This window comes from Pongo abelii, chromosome 7 (assembly GCF_028885655.2).
Source record: "Pongo abelii isolate AG06213 chromosome 7, NHGRI_mPonAbe1-v2.0_pri, whole genome shotgun sequence".
NCBI classification, from domain to species: Eukaryota; Metazoa; Chordata; class Mammalia; order Primates; family Hominidae; genus Pongo; species Pongo abelii.
The window spans coordinates 63428893-63448404 of NC_071992.2; positions in this window are offsets into that span (position 1 = coordinate 63428893).

Genomic DNA, 19512 nt, shown 5'->3' on the forward strand with positions numbered 1-19512 from the left:
AGGGGCAGGGGCAGGGTCAGGGGCAGGGTCAGGGGCAGGGGCAGGGGCAGGGGCCAGAGTGTTAAGTTAGAGTTATCATTAAACATCTGGATCATTAAAAAAATGCTTTTAAACTGTGTCCTTTAGAAATGTGTATGTTAAGTCCTAACCCTGAGTACTTCACTACCTCAGAATGTGAGTGTATTTAGAAATAGGGTCATTGCAAAGGTAATTAGTTAAGAAGAGTTCCTGCTGCGGTAGGTGGTCACCAATCCAGCATGACAGGAGTCCTTATAGAAGGGTGGATTTGGACATGGACGTGCACAGAGGAAAAAGCCGTTGAGAACGGAGGCAGGGGTCGGGGTGACGCTTCTGCAACCCAAGGAACACTGTGATACCAGCAAACCACCAGAATACAGGAGAGAGGCGTGGAGCAGCTTCTCCTTCAGAACTGTTAGGAGGAACCAGTCCTGGATGCATCTTGATCTCAGGCTTCTAGCCACAGAACTATGAGACACTCACCCCTGTCACTTCAGGTACCCAGGTTGAGGTACACTGTTATGGCAGCCCTGGAGAGCTCCTGCAGCATCCCAGTGAAGACAGTAAGCAGTGTCAGAATCTGGAATTTGGGAGAGAGAGCTGGACTGGGAGGAAATGGGATTTGCTGCTATATAGGCAGCAGTGAAAGGCCTGAGATCAGATGAGATCACAAGGGAGAGTACCCCTGGGAGTGAAGCATGAGTCCTCAGTGCTGCAGTGTTTATTGGGGAGATGACCAGTACCCTGCAAAGGAGGAGCCAATGAGGCAGCAGGGAAGCCAGGGCGATGCTGTCACCTGCAGGATGAGAGGTCTGGCTTGTCTTCTGCTAGTTGACCTCAAAAGCTAGGGCAATGACTGGTAAGTAGGCCTTCAGGAAATGGTTGCCAAATTAGTAAATGATTGTGTTATCCTGTGACCTATGCTGTTGGATGGCAATTATTTTGTTATTTTGTTGGTAGTAGCAGTTTTGTTCATAAAATAGCAGCATATTTTTCAAAGTATTTATCTTTAAAAGCAAGTGTTTAGGACTTAAAACAAGATAACTAACTATTCACAGATTCCTGAAAATCAATGTATTTAAAAGCACTTCTTTGTTGAATAAGCATGTGTTCACATTTGGAAATTCAAACAGTAGAAATTGTTGTAGTGAAATTCTCCCCTCATTAACAGCAGCCAATATCTACTCAGACGGAATGGATCCAACAAAGGCAGCTGATACCACTGATCAGTGTCTGTGGGTCTCTCCGGAAACACTTTGTGCGTATAGGAGACACATGCACACACACACTCAGCATCCCATCTTCCCTTCTTTAAACACAGATGAAAGCGTTCTACCAGTACTACTATGCACCTTGTCTTTTCTCACTTTTCTCAGCTTCTTCCAGATATGTATAGAAAGTTTCATTCCTCCCTTCACACTCCCAATGGCTGCAAAATATTTTATTTTCAGAATATAACACAATTTATTTAAACATCCCCCCCGCCTCCCCGTTTTTTTTAAGATGGAGTCTTGCTCTGTTGCCCAGTCTGGAATGCAGTGGTGAGATTTCAGCTCACTGAACCTCTCTCTCCCAAGTAGGCAAGATTACAGGCGTATGCCACCACACCGAGCTAATTTTTTTAGTTTTTGGTAGAGATGGGGTTTCACCATGTTGGCCAGGCTGGTCTCAAACTCCTGACCTCAAGAGATCCACCTGCCTTGGCCTCCCAAAGTACTGAGATTACAGGTGTGAGCCACCACGTCTGGCTGAAACATTCCCTCTTGATGGACATTTAGGTTATTTCCAATATTTTGCTACTGCAACCAGTGTTTCCATGAGTAACCTTGACATATTCCATTTCTTATATGTACAAATGTGTCTGTAAGATGAATTTCTAAAAGTGGAATTTGTGGGTCAGTGGGTATGTTTGTTGTAGTCAGTCATTGCTCTCCAGATGGGTGGGCCAGTTCATACTCTCACCAGCAAGTGTCTGCTCCTGTGTATGCTTGCTGAAACTGTGTACCATCAAGAATTTTTATCTTTGTTAATCTCATAGGTAAAAAAATAAATTTCCATGTAGCTTTTATTTGTATGTCTCTCATTATGAAACTGAAGAACTTTTCATATGTTTAAGAACCATTTGAATTTTATCTTTAGTCAACCGTTTACATCCTTTTCTCATTTCGCATTATTTTGTAGAATCTTTTTATATGTTACGAAAATTAGTGTTTTCTTTATGGCGTAAATTTCAAATATATTTTTTCTAGCTTGTCTTTTGTCTTTTTTAAATAACTAATATTGTAATTTGATATTGACGATTTTTATGTAATTGAATTCATCAATTTTTTATGGCTTCTAAATTTGTTTCATAGATTTAAAGGCCTTAACTTCTCTGAAATGATAAAATAATTCTCCCAATGTTTCTCCCAAAGTTTTGTAAAAAAGCTTTCACATTTTTACTTTTTGTTTGAGTGACTAATCTATGTTATGTTGGTGGTGTTGTGAAGGTGGCATTGTTTCCAATTTGGCTATTCACTTGTCCCAACATCATTCACTAAATAATCTCCATTTTTCCCTTTCAATATGAGAGGATTCCTGTATTATATACAATATTTCCAAACATGTTTAGGCTATGAGTTTTCCATCCTGCTTTTTTTGTTTACTGTTACATCAGACTTCTATTAATTTAATTACCATGGCCGTATACAATGCTTATTTTCTGGAAACATTAGCACCTTCTTTTTTATTTTCTTTTCCAGAATAACTCTTGATGTATATATTTTCTGTGATTTTCTGAGACATTCATTTAATTTAGAAAGTACCTAATACTGTTGGCATTTTTAATGGGAGAAAGTTAAATTCTAGATTTATTTAGAATGGGTAGTTTCATAGAAACATAATAATTTTATACAAATGCATATTGCAAAGATTTTCTGTGGATTAGTTTTAGTCTTGGGGAAGCAATTGTGACCTTAGGTTTTAGAATGTTCTGTAGTTTCCTCAATACAAATATGAAATTTATTCTCTGTGCTTACCATGATTTCATATGTGTTTCTGTGTGTAAGGATAACATGTATATTATGAAGTGTTTCTATATTCATTCTTCATGTAGAAATATCTGTGATGTGGATGAAACTTATATCCAGTGTATCAGCAGAGATGAGTATCACCTCATCAAATGTTACCTAAAATACATATGTTTCATCTTTCACAAAAAAAAATGAATAAAAATCAAATTTTGGGGAAAAAGTGTTTATATATCCCATGGCTTACTGAATTTCCCATGATCATCTCAAAATAGTACATGTTTATAAATAAAAGGTTTATGATCACAGGACAATGGGGATAACACACACATACATGCAATCTAAAATATTGTTTTCATGGTAACAAGTCCTGCCTCAGAGATTTTGATCATGGATAATAAAATACAGGTCTGTGATTCAAACGCACCATACCTGTGTAGTCCCCGTGGGAAAAGCATACTAAGTTTCTTCTAATTAGCCTCACAGAATATTTGGTGTTGTTTCGTTCATTTGAATGTGGCATTTTCATGCGTCATTAGAAAACTGAGGCTAATTCAGCATGCTACTTCCTTTCTACTTCCTACTGCTGAAAAACAGTTGCACTTTATATTAAAAACATCAGCAAGATATTTATGTACAAACTAATAAGTGAGAATCAAAGTGTTTCCATAAGGCAGTGAGAGAAAGGGAGATAGCTGGGCTTTTATTTTAACATTATCAACACTTAGCTATAGATAAGTGACCCAACCAAGGTGGCCTTCATTTCAATCTGTAAACTATGGTGGGGCAGGAAGGATAGACATGCTGTCCACCCTGTTGGTGGGACAGGTAGGGTGGAGTCAGGCAAGGTCAAAGGAGAGAAGAGACACCTGGGAGGTTTGTCAAAAACAAAGCTGCCGTGACAGAAATTCACATTAGTGAGTACATGGAAATTGGTGGGGCCTAAATGCTTGCCTCAGGGACTTGAGTAAACATTTGATCTGAATGTGGAAAAAAAAAGTTCACTTGTCATGGATTGTGCTGTTTATAATAAAAAGAAACTAAGATAATTTCAAGAGCTCATTCAAGTCAAAAGCTAAGGCCTGTGTGCCTGGCATCAAGTGTATTATTCATTGGGCGAGAGTTCTAAACTCTATGCAGATTCAGTTTTATTGCATGATCTGATGGAGAAAGTAATTAAGATTGGCAATATCTTTCAAACATTGCCCTTAGTCAACGACTTGGGAGAAGGTGAAACAGAAGGAATGGAGATTGTAATATTTAAATGCATCAAAAAACTAGGTATAGGAGATTTATTGATGGGTTTTAACAATATGCTTCCTCTCATCAAAGAAACTACCATTCATTAATCCATCAGTAGCTCATTGATGCAATAAGAAATCTAAACTTGACATTGAAGGGAGAAGAAAATCATTTTTTTAAAAGAAAGTACAGGTATTATGCTTTATATTAACAGTTGTTAATATATTGTTTAAAATCTTAACATCTATGTCTAAGGGAGAGATTAGTCCCTTGTAGTAACATGCTTGTCGAATTTTGGCATGAAATATATGCTGCTTTCAGAAAATAAACTGGTTGCTCTTCTCTTTATTTCTATTCTTTGGAAAATTTGTGCAAAAATTGATGTTATTTTTCCCTTAAATGTTTGGAAGGCATTCCCGGTGAGTCAAGTGGTCAGACAGCCTCAGCACCAGTGTGGGGGGTTGCCTAACTTCTGTGAGCTTCTGCTTCTCTATCTGTAAGTGAATTTGACATCTATCCATCTCATCTTTTCAACTGATTGTGGAGATAATAAGGTCCTCTTGCTTTACCTGACATGTATAAGCATTCAAAGTGCCCTATAAGTATACCCTACAAGTCTTTATACTCCCTAATGCTGTTTTATGTAAGAAAGCAAGTTAGTGGGGGGGAGTAAACAGTCATGGCTAGGAAGCGAAATCCAGATGTAAGGACATAAATGTATCTCCCGAAGGAGATCAACAGGAATCCTAAAAGAGATCCTTGCACCACCGAGTGAATAGGGTGCACTAACAGCCTCTCATACCTGAGGTATGGACCAGCTTCCCCTCAGCATCCTGCATCCCTCAGGAAACAGCTGCGGCATAGAAGACAGCGTCTGGGATAGAACACTGTCAGTTCAAATGTGGGGATGTTTGGGAGAGTACTTTGATCAAGATTAACTTATTTATTTTTTTTCAGCAGGAGACTTTTAAGTTACAAAAATGAAGTAGTGGGTAAAAAAGAGATTGACACCCAACTACAAATTGCTTTCTATCTGTGAAAGAAAAAAATCGTACAAAATTTTTATTCATGAGGGAACCTCAAATAACCAATGCCTTGATCTCAGCAGGTCCGAGTCTTCCCAGGGCCTGGAGCAGAGGCTGCGGATACCCTATTCATCTCCTCTCAGACTAGCCCTGCTCAGTGGGGAGAGCTGGCAGCTGCCTGCGCTTGGTCGGGGTGGCCTGAAGGTCAGTTACACCCGAGAGGACTCTCAACAAGGGGAAAAAGGGGGTTTGTGGATACGCACTCAGCTTCCTTGCCTCTCGAAGGGTTGGGTCCACATTACCTTCTTCAGGGTCTCCAGTAAGTCAAGCCCAGTGGCCCGCTGTGGCCTGTTAATTTGGTCTTTTATTAACGTTCTTTCCTCTCCTGTCTTGATTCCACACTCCCTCAGAATGTGATTCTGGAGATCACATTCCAAGTAAACTACAGGCACTTAAATGCTTGTTTTAGTGTCTGCTTCTGGGGGACCCCAAACTAAGTCAGTGCCAACTGCCAGCTGCCAGCAGGGAAGTGTCGTCTTTCATACCAGGGACAAGGGAGAGCTCTGTTGTAACTTGCTTGCCCAGTATTTCATATTTTATCTCTGCTCCATGGCAACTTAAAAACTTGATTGATTTGGGTGGAGCATGGGTACTCTGTTAAAGGATGTTTGGATTGAGTTTAGATTTAATTTTAGTTTGAGTGCTCCATTTTTAAACAAAATGGCAGCTGAAAATTTTCCAAATGGATTGTTTTTGATAATTTGTAAACTGTATTTCACAAATGCAGCTTGTAAGGGAATATGCTACATAGCCAGAAGTCTCTGGTTGTCTTTAATAAGATCTATAGCTTACTAAGCTACAATATAATATAGGATTAATGAAATCAAAGCCCCCACAAGTTTCCATGCAAATAGCTATCATTTTCACCCACTGGCTGGGGTTCAATCTGAGAGTGAGTGTTTCAGAAAGTACATGCTGGGGCGAAGAGAGTGGAGGGAGAATGTCGGAACCTTCCTTCCTTCATTCAGCTACTCATGGCATGGCTTATGGACACCAAGTGTGTTAAAGGCATCGCCTTCCCTCGGATTGCAGGAAGAGGTTGTATGAGATAATTCTGACCACTCAGCTGGTTTGATTTATGTTTTGTTTTGTTTGTCTTGTTTTCTGATCCACTGGTACATCAAATGGGAGGACCAATAACCCTGTAATTAGTCTCTGCACCACAGAAAAAAAAGGCAGGACTGCGGAGCTCCTGAGTGAGCTCCTCAGGGAGTGAACCTCTGATGTGAGGACAGTTGCTCGCTGTGAGGTGGGGAGATTCCTCTTCCTTCCAGAAATTCCTCTACTCTGTGGGTCTGGGGAGGGGTGGGTGTGCTGAGGGCCATGGTAGAGAAACCTTCCTGTGTGTGAGGGATGTGATCCGAAGTCCAGGCTCTCCCAACACCTGGATGAGTGCATGGGAGTCCTCTGTGCAAGGGCGTTTCCATGGCAGTCATGCCTGGAGAGCTTTTCCTTGCTGTGCTGGTTGCTGGAAGTTGCAGCGCTCAGTGTCTGCTCCACCTCTGACAAAAATACAGACCCCATGGCACCAGCTTTTTGGGCTCATTCAACTCATTCTTCCTACTTTTCTTTTTATCCTTTCATTTTTTTCTCCATTATTTCATTTTCTACATGTTATATAATTTTCTGTGCCAACTTTGTATGTAGCCACTTAGATATATAATAGAATTAGTAGATTCTGATAATATATGGGTCACTTTTAAGTTCCATAAAATCTAGCATACTAGCAAATGGCTTTAAATTATAGCACAGTGACTTAAGTTAGACATTGAGGATTTACTGGCTATCAAGATTGTTAAATAGCTCACCACAGAGTGTTGTGAGATCTTTCTCTGGATATGTTCATGGTCACCATTCCTCTGAAGCAGCTGTGTTGGAGTCCTGTTTGGAGAGAGAGGGATAGGTTTCATTTTCTTCCAGAAGAAGGAATTAGAAACCCCAATCACTGAGTTTCTTTCCTATGTGACTGAAAGGATGTGCAGCTACCGGCCTTCTGCCCAATTCTTGCAGACATGTTATCCCAAAGAAGCAAACTCCTCGGCTTAACTTAAGGCTACATTGTGGAAACAGTATATGTTTATTCAGATAATAAAAGGAGGCCCAGTCCCTCTTAGCCAAGTGGCATAGAGCTTACATTGGATGTGAGGACACTCCCCACAGCTGCTCTGCAGGTCCCAGCACTGTCCTTGTCCTTGCCCCACATCTGACCAGTCAAGGAGGAAGGGGTTGCATCCCAGCTGAAATCAGTGCCACCATGCATTAGTCAGGATGGGCTGTGATCTGCTACAGTAACCAATTCCCAGCCCAAATCTCCATGCTGGGAACCAGCAGTCTTTCTCAGACATGATATATGCCTTCGCAGTTCAGCAAGGCTCTGCTTATTTTTGTTGCATAGAAACTAGGTTGAGGGAGCTGTCACCTTCTTGACAGTTGCCAGCTGTGGGTCAGCGGGAGAGAGAACTCTGCAAAGTCTTGTGTTAGCAAGTACCGTTTGTTAGCAGTTCTACTCATGATCTGTAGGACGGAGCAATTGTATGAATTTATCCACCCAACAGAGGGTCAGAAGTACAATCTTACAAGGGGAGGAACTAAAATTAAGTAATGACAGTAATAATTGTTACTGCATCTCTCTCTCTTTCTCTGTCTCTCTCTCTCTCTTTTGCAGACTACAAAGTTGGTCAAAATTGTTGGACATCTGTTACCATGAGTATAGACACTGCAGAATGTATATTCTTCACTGACTTCAGGAAAGCTAGTAACTATCTGTTGATATTGCAGAGTGCTAGGAGATTCTCATTTATTTGAGGAACAAGATATAATTTACAATCAGCTGGACATGAGCAATATAAGAGAGAATGTTAAAATTTTATAATTCCTTTACATGGTTCCTTTTAAATATTGATAAGAAAGGCTTACAGTTCTAAGGAGAAGAACTATTTTGGCTTTCACTGATTTAATAAAATCACATGATTCCTTTTTTAGTGCTAAGTAAGACAACATGCCAAGAAGTGATAATTAACTGAACCACGAGATACAAAGGGAAAGAATAGACATTTGTTCTAATCAAGTGTTTCGCAAATCTAAACTGCATGATGTCCACCAGGCAGGCATGATGTGTCTTGTTGAGTCTGCTAGAAGGAACAAGTTGTAGGTTAACTAGAGAATGTTGCAGCACCCATATCCTGAAAAACTACAAGTATTTTAAAGATTTTTCTCTTTGTGGGAGTAGAAATTTAAAAAACCTAATTACATAAGTACCAGTCATTAAAGCTTAAACATATCGTCTTGTGTTGTTTGGTGTTTTAAATCTGTGTTTGCGTGTATGCGCATGCACATGGTCTGTGTTATTCTCTGTGATGTTCCATTTTTCCTTTTTTGCTGGAGGGACTACCCTTCTAACCATTCTCTTAGAATGATCTAAGAAAAGGAGACTTCCATTACTCTCATTCTGTAAATGAAGTCTCATTATGTGGTTCTTAAAGTGACCAGTGTGTACCTAAGTTCCTTTCATTGGAAATATGTGAGAGGCTTATTTTTATTAAACCTTCCTCAGGGAATTACTGCCACAAAGCATAAAACTGGTGTCTCCAGTATTCAGTATGATATTCCCTCTCTAGTTCAGATTATAGAGGGAACCCAGACTCCTTTTTATTGGTTGAGTTAAATAAGCATTTTTTGGTACATCAGCTATAGGCCCTGTATTCACCGTTAAGAAGAGTAAAGAATATATTTTTTGTCCATAAAGAGCTGAGTATATCTAGAGAGAGACAAGATTTATGTATATCTATTTAAGAGAACTTGGAGCATATGTAACTTACAATAGAGCCAGTCATGGTGGCTCATGCCTCTAAGGCCAGAACATTGGGAGGCCAATGTGGGAGGATGGCTTGGGACTAGAAGTTCAAGACTAGCCTAGACAACACAGTGAGACCTCCTTCTCTACAAAGAAAATAAATTAAAATAGGCATTTTGACTCTTCACAAACAAAAGATAAGATCCGGAAGAGGCTGGATTGTTTGAGCTAATATCAGAACAGGACAAACACATGTAAGGTGATCTTCTGAGCATTTTTGTCTTACTTCTAATCCATATGTTGGACAACTGGGTTGCAGACTGCAATTGTCCAACTAGCCTTGAAGGGCATACCTATGTTGGTCTTAGGATTTGAGTTTTTGTGACAACCTCGGCTATTTAGATTTTTTTTTGAATTTTCACTTTCAGCATATCATATATGCAGATTGCTTGTTCCACGTAATTACGTACTTTCTCAAAGTAATGATTTTATATCACTGGCACTAACTCAAATTTTGCACTAACCCAGGGTTTTGATAATTTATAGGTAGATCCTAAAATAGTTTCCATAAACAAATCATGTTTTATGAAAAATAGTCAGGTTTTCCGTTTTGGGAATTTAAAAACTATGCATGCTTCCTACATAGGACTAATGTTGCTAACATAGGACTGAAGAAACACCCTAAACAATGGCAGCCACGAGAAGAGGTCAGCTTGATTTGGGGTTGTAGCTCACACCTGGCTCTGGATGAGTCAATGTTATCTTGACAGGATGTTTTCAGCAGACCCCTACATCCCTTGCCATAGCCAATTGTAAAGTGTTTGTTTCAGGAAATCATGCCCTGCTACTAACAATCCCTTTCCAAAATATCTTTTAGTGTTTGGCATGCAGTTAGTATTGACTCAGAATCTAATGGGAAAGTTGTAACTGACCCAGGCTGAGTCTCAAAGTGAACCTATGTGTATTACAGCATCATCCTCAGGTAAAAAGCTTACCTGAGGTGGATAGAAGCTTAAAACCTGAAGCTGGGAACTCCTTAAATGGCTCTTAGCAACTCAGGAGGACAACAGGGGTTACCAACCTGGAGCAGAACCAACTTCTAGTCTCCACCCATGCCTGGTCTTTTAACACTGCTTTTCTCGGAGATGATTGCATTTCAAGTTCCTCCCACAGAATTAGCCTTTCTGTTGCTGGACATAAGCACATTTTCTCCTGTCTTAGCTGTGGAACCTTACACAAGTTACTTAACCCCGTCTATGCCTCAATGTCTTTGTTGACACAATGAGTACAATAATAACATCCTTCTGTTAGGATGGGAAGTGTAGTATAATCCTTAGAAAAGGCTAGGTATTGATGTTATCTATATCATGATCCCAGGAAGAAATGTTGTTATGTGGTAACTGGCACTGGATTGCAAGCACATTCAATAAGGTTCCATTAATACAATAAATTATGGCCTTCTCCAAAGTCCAGTCTGGGCTGTCAATCTTTAGACCCTATAAGTGATAATATTAAATTCAAACTTGCATTTATATTTTTATACAATAACTTACATATTATTACAGTCTTTTCTCAGCATCCCTGGGTATTGATTCCAGGACCTTTGCAGATACCAAAATCCTCAATGCTCAAATCCCTGATATAAAATGGCATAGTATTTGCACAAACTATGCACATCATTCTGTATAATTTAAATCATCTCTAGATGACTTATAATACCCAATACAATGCAAATGTTATATAGTTATTAAACTCTATAAGTTTTAGTTTGTATTTATTGTTGTGTTTATATTTTTATTTTTTTCTTAATATTTTCAATTTGTGATTGGTTGAATCTGTCATTGTGGAACCTGTGGATACAGCTGACTGTAGTTTATTTTGCTTGATTTTATAATCAGATTTCCAAACTGCACATACAAATTTTAAATTCTGTTATGCTGAAATATTCATGTCTAGTCAGAGGTAATTCAGAGAGATTTGCCTATTAATCTAAAATCTAATTGAGTTAAAAGATAAGACATTTTAATTGGAACTAATATTAACTGCTCATGTGTAATTAGTACTAATATAAAGTACAATTAAAGAGTAAAAGAAAAGAAAAAATGAACCATGAATACTTTGAATTTTTTTGCTGTCCTTTCTGCTTCTGGAGCTGTGAAAAATCTAGATCAATCACTTGAAATGTACACAATCCTGAGTCCTTATGGTAATGGGGATTGCAAAACAGAAGTGAGAAGCAAAGCTAAGGGAGTGTGGTTGACAGGGGAAGAGTAGGCACAGGCTGTTATTTCCAGCTCCTCCTGAGACCCCCCAAACTGACAGCAGAGGGGGCACAAGGAAGCCACTCATAATGGCTCAGACAATGAGGGCAGGATTGGGCATGGGGCTGGAGGTGGATGAGCTCACCTGCAGAGAAGAGATTCCTGCTGGAAAGTGGGTTGGGGTGGGAAGGCAGAATGGCCTCATAATACCCTGGAGGGGGCTGGAGAGTAGCCTTCATGGAAAGGCCCAGACTCAAGGTCAGTTGCTACAGGGAGGATTAGGGCACAGCCTGCAGGGGAGGAGGCTAAGCATCCACAGAGGAGATCCCTGCATCAGTTAATACTGCCTGATTCCTCTAATAGAAAACATTGCTTTCAAGACCATTGCCATTGCCATTTGTTTTTATATGTATACCATCCTGCCATAAAGTGACATTTAGGACAACCACAGGCTGCATATACTACATATACTACCGTGGTCCCATGACATTATAATGGAACCGAAAAATTCCTATGGCCTAGAGATGTCAATAGCCATCATAATGTCAGAGTGCGACAACTATGTCACTGGTTTACTGGTTTATGTATTTACCATGCTATACTTTTAATTGCTTTTTTTTTTTTTTTTTTTTTTTTTTTGAGACGGAGTCTCGCTCTGTCACCCAGGCTGGAGTGCAATGGGTGCAATCTTGGCTCACTGCAATCTCTGCCTCCCAAATGCAAGCAATTCTCCTGCCTCAGTCTCTGGAGTAGCTGGGATTACAGGCGTGAGCCACTGTGTCCAGCCTTAATTGCTATTTTTGAATGTATTTCGCATGTCCTTCAGGAGGTATCCAGAAGAAGGCATTGTTATCATAGAGATGACATAGAGATCTGTGTTATTACTCCTGAAGACCTTCCAGGGGGACAAGACGTGAAGATGGAAGACAGTGACATTGATGATCCTGACCCTGTGTAGCCCTAAGATACTGTGTGTGTTTGTGCCTTCGTTGTTAACAAAGCAGTTTAAAAAGCAAAAACAATAAAAAATAGAAGAAAACTTAAAAGTAGAAGAAAACTTATATAATAAGAATATAACAAACTTAAAAGTAGAAGAAAACTTATATAATAAGAATATAAAGAAAATATTTTTGTATATCTGTACAATGCATTTGTGTTGTAAACTAACTGAGATTACTAAAGAACTTAAAAAAATATTTTAAGGAATGTAAAAATGTAAAGTAAAATGTTACAGTAAGCTAAGGTTAGTTTACTGTTTAAGAAACAAATTTTTAAAAATAATTTTAGTGTAGTATAAGTATACAGTGTTTATGAAGTCTATAGCTGTGTACAGTAGTGTCCTAGGCCTTCACCAATCATTCACTGGCTCACCCAGGGCAACTTCCATCTTGCACCTCTATTCACAGTAAGCCCTCTACACAGGTGTTCCATTCTTGATCTTTTATACCATATTTTTCTATTTTTAGATATGTTTAGAAACACAAATACTTACCATGTTGGTACAGTTGGCAACAGTATTCAGGACAGTATCATACTGTAGCTATACAGGGGTGTGCCCTAAGAGCAATAGCGTCTACCATCTAGCCTGAGTGTGTAGGAAGCTCTACTGTCTGGGTGTGTGTAAGTGCACTCTGCGATGTTCACACAATGATGAAAAAATCAGAAAAAGCCAAATTCAACTGGGTGTGGTGGCTCACACCTGTAATCCCAGCAATTTGGGAGTCCGAGGCAGGTGGGTCACTTAAGGTTAGGAGTTTGAGACCAGCCTGGCCAACATGGTGAAACTCTGTCTCTACTATAATACAAAAATTAGCCAAATGTGATGGTGCATGCCTGTGATCCCAGCAATGCAGGAGGCTGATGCACAAGATTCTCTTGAACCTGAGAGACGGAGGCTGCAGTGAGCTAAGACTGCGCCACTGCACTCCAGTGAGACCCTGGTCTAAACAACAACAACAACAGCAACAACAACAACAACAACAAAAATTCTTGGCTTTGGATTTTTTAGATATAAAACCAAAGGCAAGAATTTCACTCTTTTTTCTTTCTATGAATTTTTTTTGATGTCCTCTCTTCACAAGGGTATTAAACCTTGGCTACAGTGTCTAGTTTTAATGAGAGAAAGACTCTGGTACAAAATGGAATTACTGAAATAGAAAATACATAGGATGGTGGTTAAAATGCTTTTATATTAAAGGATGAATAAAACATGGGGCAGAAAAGATATTTTTCACTACACAAGTATTTAGAAAATGTAGATTGTATCTTGCATGCATTCTCCTCTAAGAAGTCAGTTGAGAATGAATTTCAGCAAAATAAGGAAATAAAATGAAGGAAGAGGAAGACATGATATACAGAAAACAGTCGATCCTGCCCAGAGTGCAGTAGAGGGATGCGTCTGGAAGAGGCTGACTTCCAGCTGGGGAGGCGTCTTACAAGACAGAGTAGGAAGAAAGTATCTTCAGGAGGGGAGTCTCCTGGGAAGAGAGGAACTTGATAAAATAGAAAGCATGATTTGAGCTTAAGGAAGCATGCAGTTGTAATAAGGCAAATAACTCAGATAAAAAGAAGGAACTTTGCATAAAGAAAACCTGTGTCTGAAAGTTATTGCTCAAATGTGGAGTGAAAGAAAATGGAGAACATTCAAGAAAGGAACATTATCTTAGAAGAGAGATTGCATTTGATCTTGGGGACAGACAGAAACAGTAGAATTTGAGTGGCCCAGATGTTGAGACACTAGATTCAGAAAAAGAAAGAGTTTCTGGCCTGCTGATTGCCTCTGTGAGCGGTATTTACACAATGATAAGACTGTCAAGGCTGCTTATTGGTTTTCAATCTTCGGAGTCTTCCCATGAACAAAGCAGCAGAGACTGGCTGGTGGTGCAGAGCTGACCCAGAGGAAGCAAATGGCAGCTCCAGGGGGTGCAGATGGGTGGAAATAATGGGGACATTCACATCTATTCTCATCCTAAAGTGTGGGTGGAGATGTCAGGATGTACAGCTTACAGATGAAGAAGAAAGGAAACAGACAAATACAAATACAGGTAATCAGCAGAAGAACCAACATATACATTTCAAAACTGAGAAGCAGCAGGTGGGGGTGTATATGAGCTTAATTCTTACGTTTTACAAGAAAGCCAATGAATATTGCCTAAAAGTATAAACAAGAAATAGAGGAATGCATATATTATCTAGGTTTGTGGAGGTCACTATCAAGAGAAATAAAACAAAATAACAATGACAGGAAACATTTGAGATAGTTTTCCTTAAAAATGAGGCTGGGATAAGGAGGGAGGAGTCTAGCCAGGGTCTGTAGTTTTTCTTTAGAAACTTTTTTGCACTATTTGATTTTAATTCTTTTACATTTATTTTTTAGAGATAGTATCTCTAAAGGCTGAAGTGCAATGTTGCGGCCTTGGCTCACGGCAGCCTTGAACTCCTGGGGTCAATCAATCCTCCCACATCAGCCTCCTGAGCAGCTGGGACAACAGGTGATCACCACCACACTCAGCTAATTTTTAAAATTGTTTTGTAGAGACAGGGTCTCTCTATGTTGCCCAGGGTACTATTTGATATGTTACATGCACATACATTACTTTTATAATAATTAAAAAATAAAAATATACATTTATTAAAAGAGGACATATAAATGGCCAACAGGTATATGAAAAGGTGCTCAACATCACTAACTATCAGGGAAATGCAAATCAAAACCACCGTGAGGTATCACCTCACAGCTGTTCGAATGGCTATTATCCAAAAGATAGGAAATAAGTGTTGGCAAGGATATGGGAAAAAAGGAGCCTTTATACACTGTTGGTTGGAATATAATTGGTACAGTCCTATGGAAAACAGTATGGAGGTTCCCAAAGAAATTAAAAGGAGAACCGACATATGGTCCAGCAGTCCAACTTTTGGGTATATAAAGGGAATGGAATCAGTATCCCTGGTGGAATCCACTATTTTCTGTATATCATGTCTTCCTCTTCCTTCATTTTATTTTCTTTTTTGGCTGAAATTCATTCTCAGCTGACTTCCTAGAAGAGAATGCATACAATCTAAATTTCCTAAATATTTGGGTATTGAAAAATATCTATTATTCCCCATACTTCATTCATCCTTTAATATAAAAGCATTTTTAAACATCATCCTGTGTATTTTTCTATTTCAGTATTTCCATTTTGTCCCAAAGTCTTTCTCTCATTAAAACTAGACATTGTAGCCAAGTTTTATTATACTGATGAAGAGAGGACATAAAAAAAATTCATAGAAAGAAAAAAGAATGACATTCTTGCCTTTGGTTTTAGGTTTTACATCTATTTAAAATCCAAAGCCAAGAATTTGGCTGGCTCTTTCCTTCTTTCTTTCTCTTTCTTTCTTTCTTTTTCTTTCTTTCTTTCTTTCTTTCTTTCTTTCTTTCTTTCTTTCTTTCTTTCTTTCTTTCTTTCTTTCTTTCTTTCTTTCTTTCTTTTCTTTCTCTCTCTCTCTCTTTCTTTCTCTTTCTTTCTTTCTCTTTCTTTTTCTTTTTTTCTCTCTCTCTCTTTCTCTCTTTTTTTTTTCTTTGAGACAGTATCTTGCTCTGTCACCCAGGCTGGAGTGCAGTGGTGCGATCTCAGCTCATTGCAGCCTCTACTGTACTCCCATGCTCGCTGCAGCACTGTCACAAGAGCTGAGCTACGGAATCAACCTAAGTGCCTGTTGGTGGATGAATGGATGAAGAAAATACGATACCTCTGCACAATGGAGTATTATTCAGCTGTAAAAAAAGAAGGGAATTCTGCCTTTGCAGTAACATGGATGAACCTGAAGGGCATTGTGCCATGTGAGATGGGCCAGACACAGTAAGACAAGGAATGCCTGATCTCACTTCTATGCAAAATCTAGAAAAGTCAGGCTCATGGAGGCAGAGTGGAGTGCTGGTTGCCAGGGGCTGAGTGGAGGAGAACGTAGGTCAGGGGGTGCAAAGGTTCAGTTTCAGAAACCTAACACACAGCATGGTGACAGTGGTTAATAATACTGCATTGTGTATATGAAATTTGCAAAGAGCATAGATCTCAAGTGTTCTGACCACACACACAAAAAAATCATACTACTTGAGGTAATATGTGAAGTAGCTGGATTGTGGCAATCATTTCGCAGTGTATACATATATCAAAGCATCATGTCGTGCACCTTGCATGTACACAGTGTTTTATTGTCAGGTGTACCTCAATAAAGATGGAGGGACAAGAAGATCACGGCTCAGACTCACAGGTTCAGATGCCATCTCCACTACCTACTGGACATAACAAGGCACCAAAGCCCTGCCAACACCCCAATTTCAGCCCAGTGAGACCCGTGTTGGGCTTCTGACCTCTGCAACTGTGAGACAACAAGTTTGTGTTGTTCTCAGCCCCTCATTCACGTGGTGCATTTACAGGGATAGTGAACACGTAACTGAGGGGCTGTGGGTTCAGATCAAACTGGGAGCCTGGGAACACAGTCAACGAGTGGTCCTGGGACCCGACAGAGCTGCACAGGAGGCCAGGGACTGGGGTTGAATGCAGCTGCCCAGACCAGCCACACTATCTCCTCTCAGAATCAGATGGCGCAGATGGGGATGGGCACAGCGGGTATGGATGCTGTGAGATCTGGCCAGATGCAGGCAATGTGTAGGACCTGCTGGGAGGAGAGGCCATGGGCTGGGAGGAGCAGGGAAAGAGGGGAAAGGGTGAGCGGAACTGCACACATGATGCCTCACCAGGGACAGTGTCACCTCCATTGTGAGAGCGCAGACATGAAAGCCAAAGGCAGGCACACCATGTTCCAATCATAGGCAACACCTGAGCATTGGGATTAAGATAGAATGTTGGAGGAACATTATTATTTACTGTGTTGAAGAGGGTTTTAGTGCCCCCAACCATTGCATAACTGCACTTTTTTTGTTTGTTTGTTTGTTTTTTTTTGTTTTTAGTTGGAGTCTTGCTCTGTCACCCAGGCTGGAGTGCAACAGCGTGATCTCGGCTCACTGCAACCTCCCCATCCCAGGTTCAAGTGATTCTCTTGCCTCAGCCTCCCAAGTAGCTAGGATTACAGGCATGCGCCACGATGCCTAGCTAATTTTTGTTTTTTTTTTTTTTTTTTTTTTTTTAGTAGAGACGGGGTTTCTTCATGTTGCTCAGGCTGGTCTCGAACTCCTGACCTCAGGTGATCCGCCATCCTTGGCCTCCCAAAGTGCTGGGATTACAGGCGTGAGCCACTGTGCCTGGCCATAACTACACTTTTAAAACTCCAACCGATAATAACTACCTTTAATTAATTCAGAGTCAGATGGTGCAAATGGTCTAAGAAGCCTAATCATTTGGTAAACTTTAAAATTGGTGTATTATACTTCAGATATATTTCTCATTTATCTAATGGAGAGAGGAAGAGAGAAAGTGTTTTACTAGTAAATAAAAATGTGATTAACTGGAAAATATTTACTGAGCGTCTATTTATGACAAATACAGAGTGTTATGAGCTGGAGATACTGTCTGTCAGAGCAAACAGGGTCTGTAGGAATAGCTCCACTGGCCAAAGCAGCTATTATTATAGTAAATGTATATTATTCACATTCCATACATATGTATATCTCTAGCTTGGCCCCACAGGCCTCACCCAGATGCCCCTCCTAGCCTTCCAATTGATCGGCCACTTCTTAGGCCCATCCTAGGGATAGTGAACACTTTGAGGGGTGCCATCAGGGTCCCTTCCAGGAGCTGTGAACAGGGCCACCACCGTCAGCAGTCCTGCCGCTCCCACCTCCCGGTGCTGCTGCACATGTTGATATGCTTTTTGTTTTTTTGGTGAGTGCCATCTCCTTCCAAGCCCTAAATAAGCAAAAAGCACCTCTGTTCTAGAATTCCCCTCGGTTATCTGAAAGTCGCCTGTGCTGACCCTCTGCCAGGCCAAGGCCCAGATAAGGGAGATGGAAAGCCCCATGACAACCCCTAGGCCCAGCTTCCTCTACCTGCGCCACCAGCAGCCATGGCTAAGCATAGTCACTGAGACCTGTGTTGTCTTTACTCAATGAATGAAAGCTGGGGCCTCAGCCTCCCTAACTGGGTTCTCATTTTCTCATTGAACCAACATGTAGCTGTGTCTGCTCTTCCCCTGGAGCCTCTGGCCTTGTGAACCCCTGTCCTGGGCCATTAGTGGGACCCTCGGGTGGGTCCCTGAGGTGCGTGAGGAATGTGGAGCATGGTCAGTATGACACAGGCTGGCTCGTGCATCTTTTGTCCTGCTGCAAAGTCCTGCTGTGCTTGCAAGAGTCAAGGGTGAGCCACATCCAAGTTCCTTTCTATCTGTGTAGCCTCTGAATAATATTAAGTGTCTTCCTCTACCCACAGGACTCCTGTCCTCTTAGGGGTGAGTGACAAAGGAAAGGTTAGAAACACCAAAACGCAAAAGAGAAAAGCATGTTCATGTTTTCCCAAATCAAGTCCCTATGACAGTGCTATGAGAACAGAGCCACGTTCAGCAATTCCCTGAACTGTCTGTGCCTTGGTTTCTTTTTCTGTAAAATGTAGGGATGTGGGGAAGAGTAGACATGAGTGTGCCATCTGGCCAGCACCTGAGATTCTGTAACAAACTGTTGTTACTGATGGGTGATAGCGGTGTCTGCATCTCTATAGTCGGGAGGTGCTCAGGGAGAAATTCTCAGGCAGAAGTAGGTGATATTTCATTACCCAGTGATGCCTACGACACATCTTAAGAGCTACCCTGCAAAGTCCCTGGACTATTTTTAGTTTAATTGGACAATGTAATTTATTACAAGATTTAGCAGAGTCTTTACTTCAAGTGTCTTTTCAAAGAGACCACGTGCTTTAAAACCCCGACTTCACCATGCCGTGAATTGCTGTTGGCTGAGAAGTCACTCTTTACTATTTGATACCATTCTTTTGTGGACCCTCTAGTGTAATACATCCCTAGAGAGGATCAACAATCTGGGAGCCTGAAAGATCAGCGGACTTTACGAGGCGCATCTTAAACCCCTGTGACAAAGGTTTTTGTAAAAGCGAAACACAGTTCACTAGCTCTGTGGTGGGCCCTGGGATTCGGGCTAATGACAAGCTGCCGGCCATGGT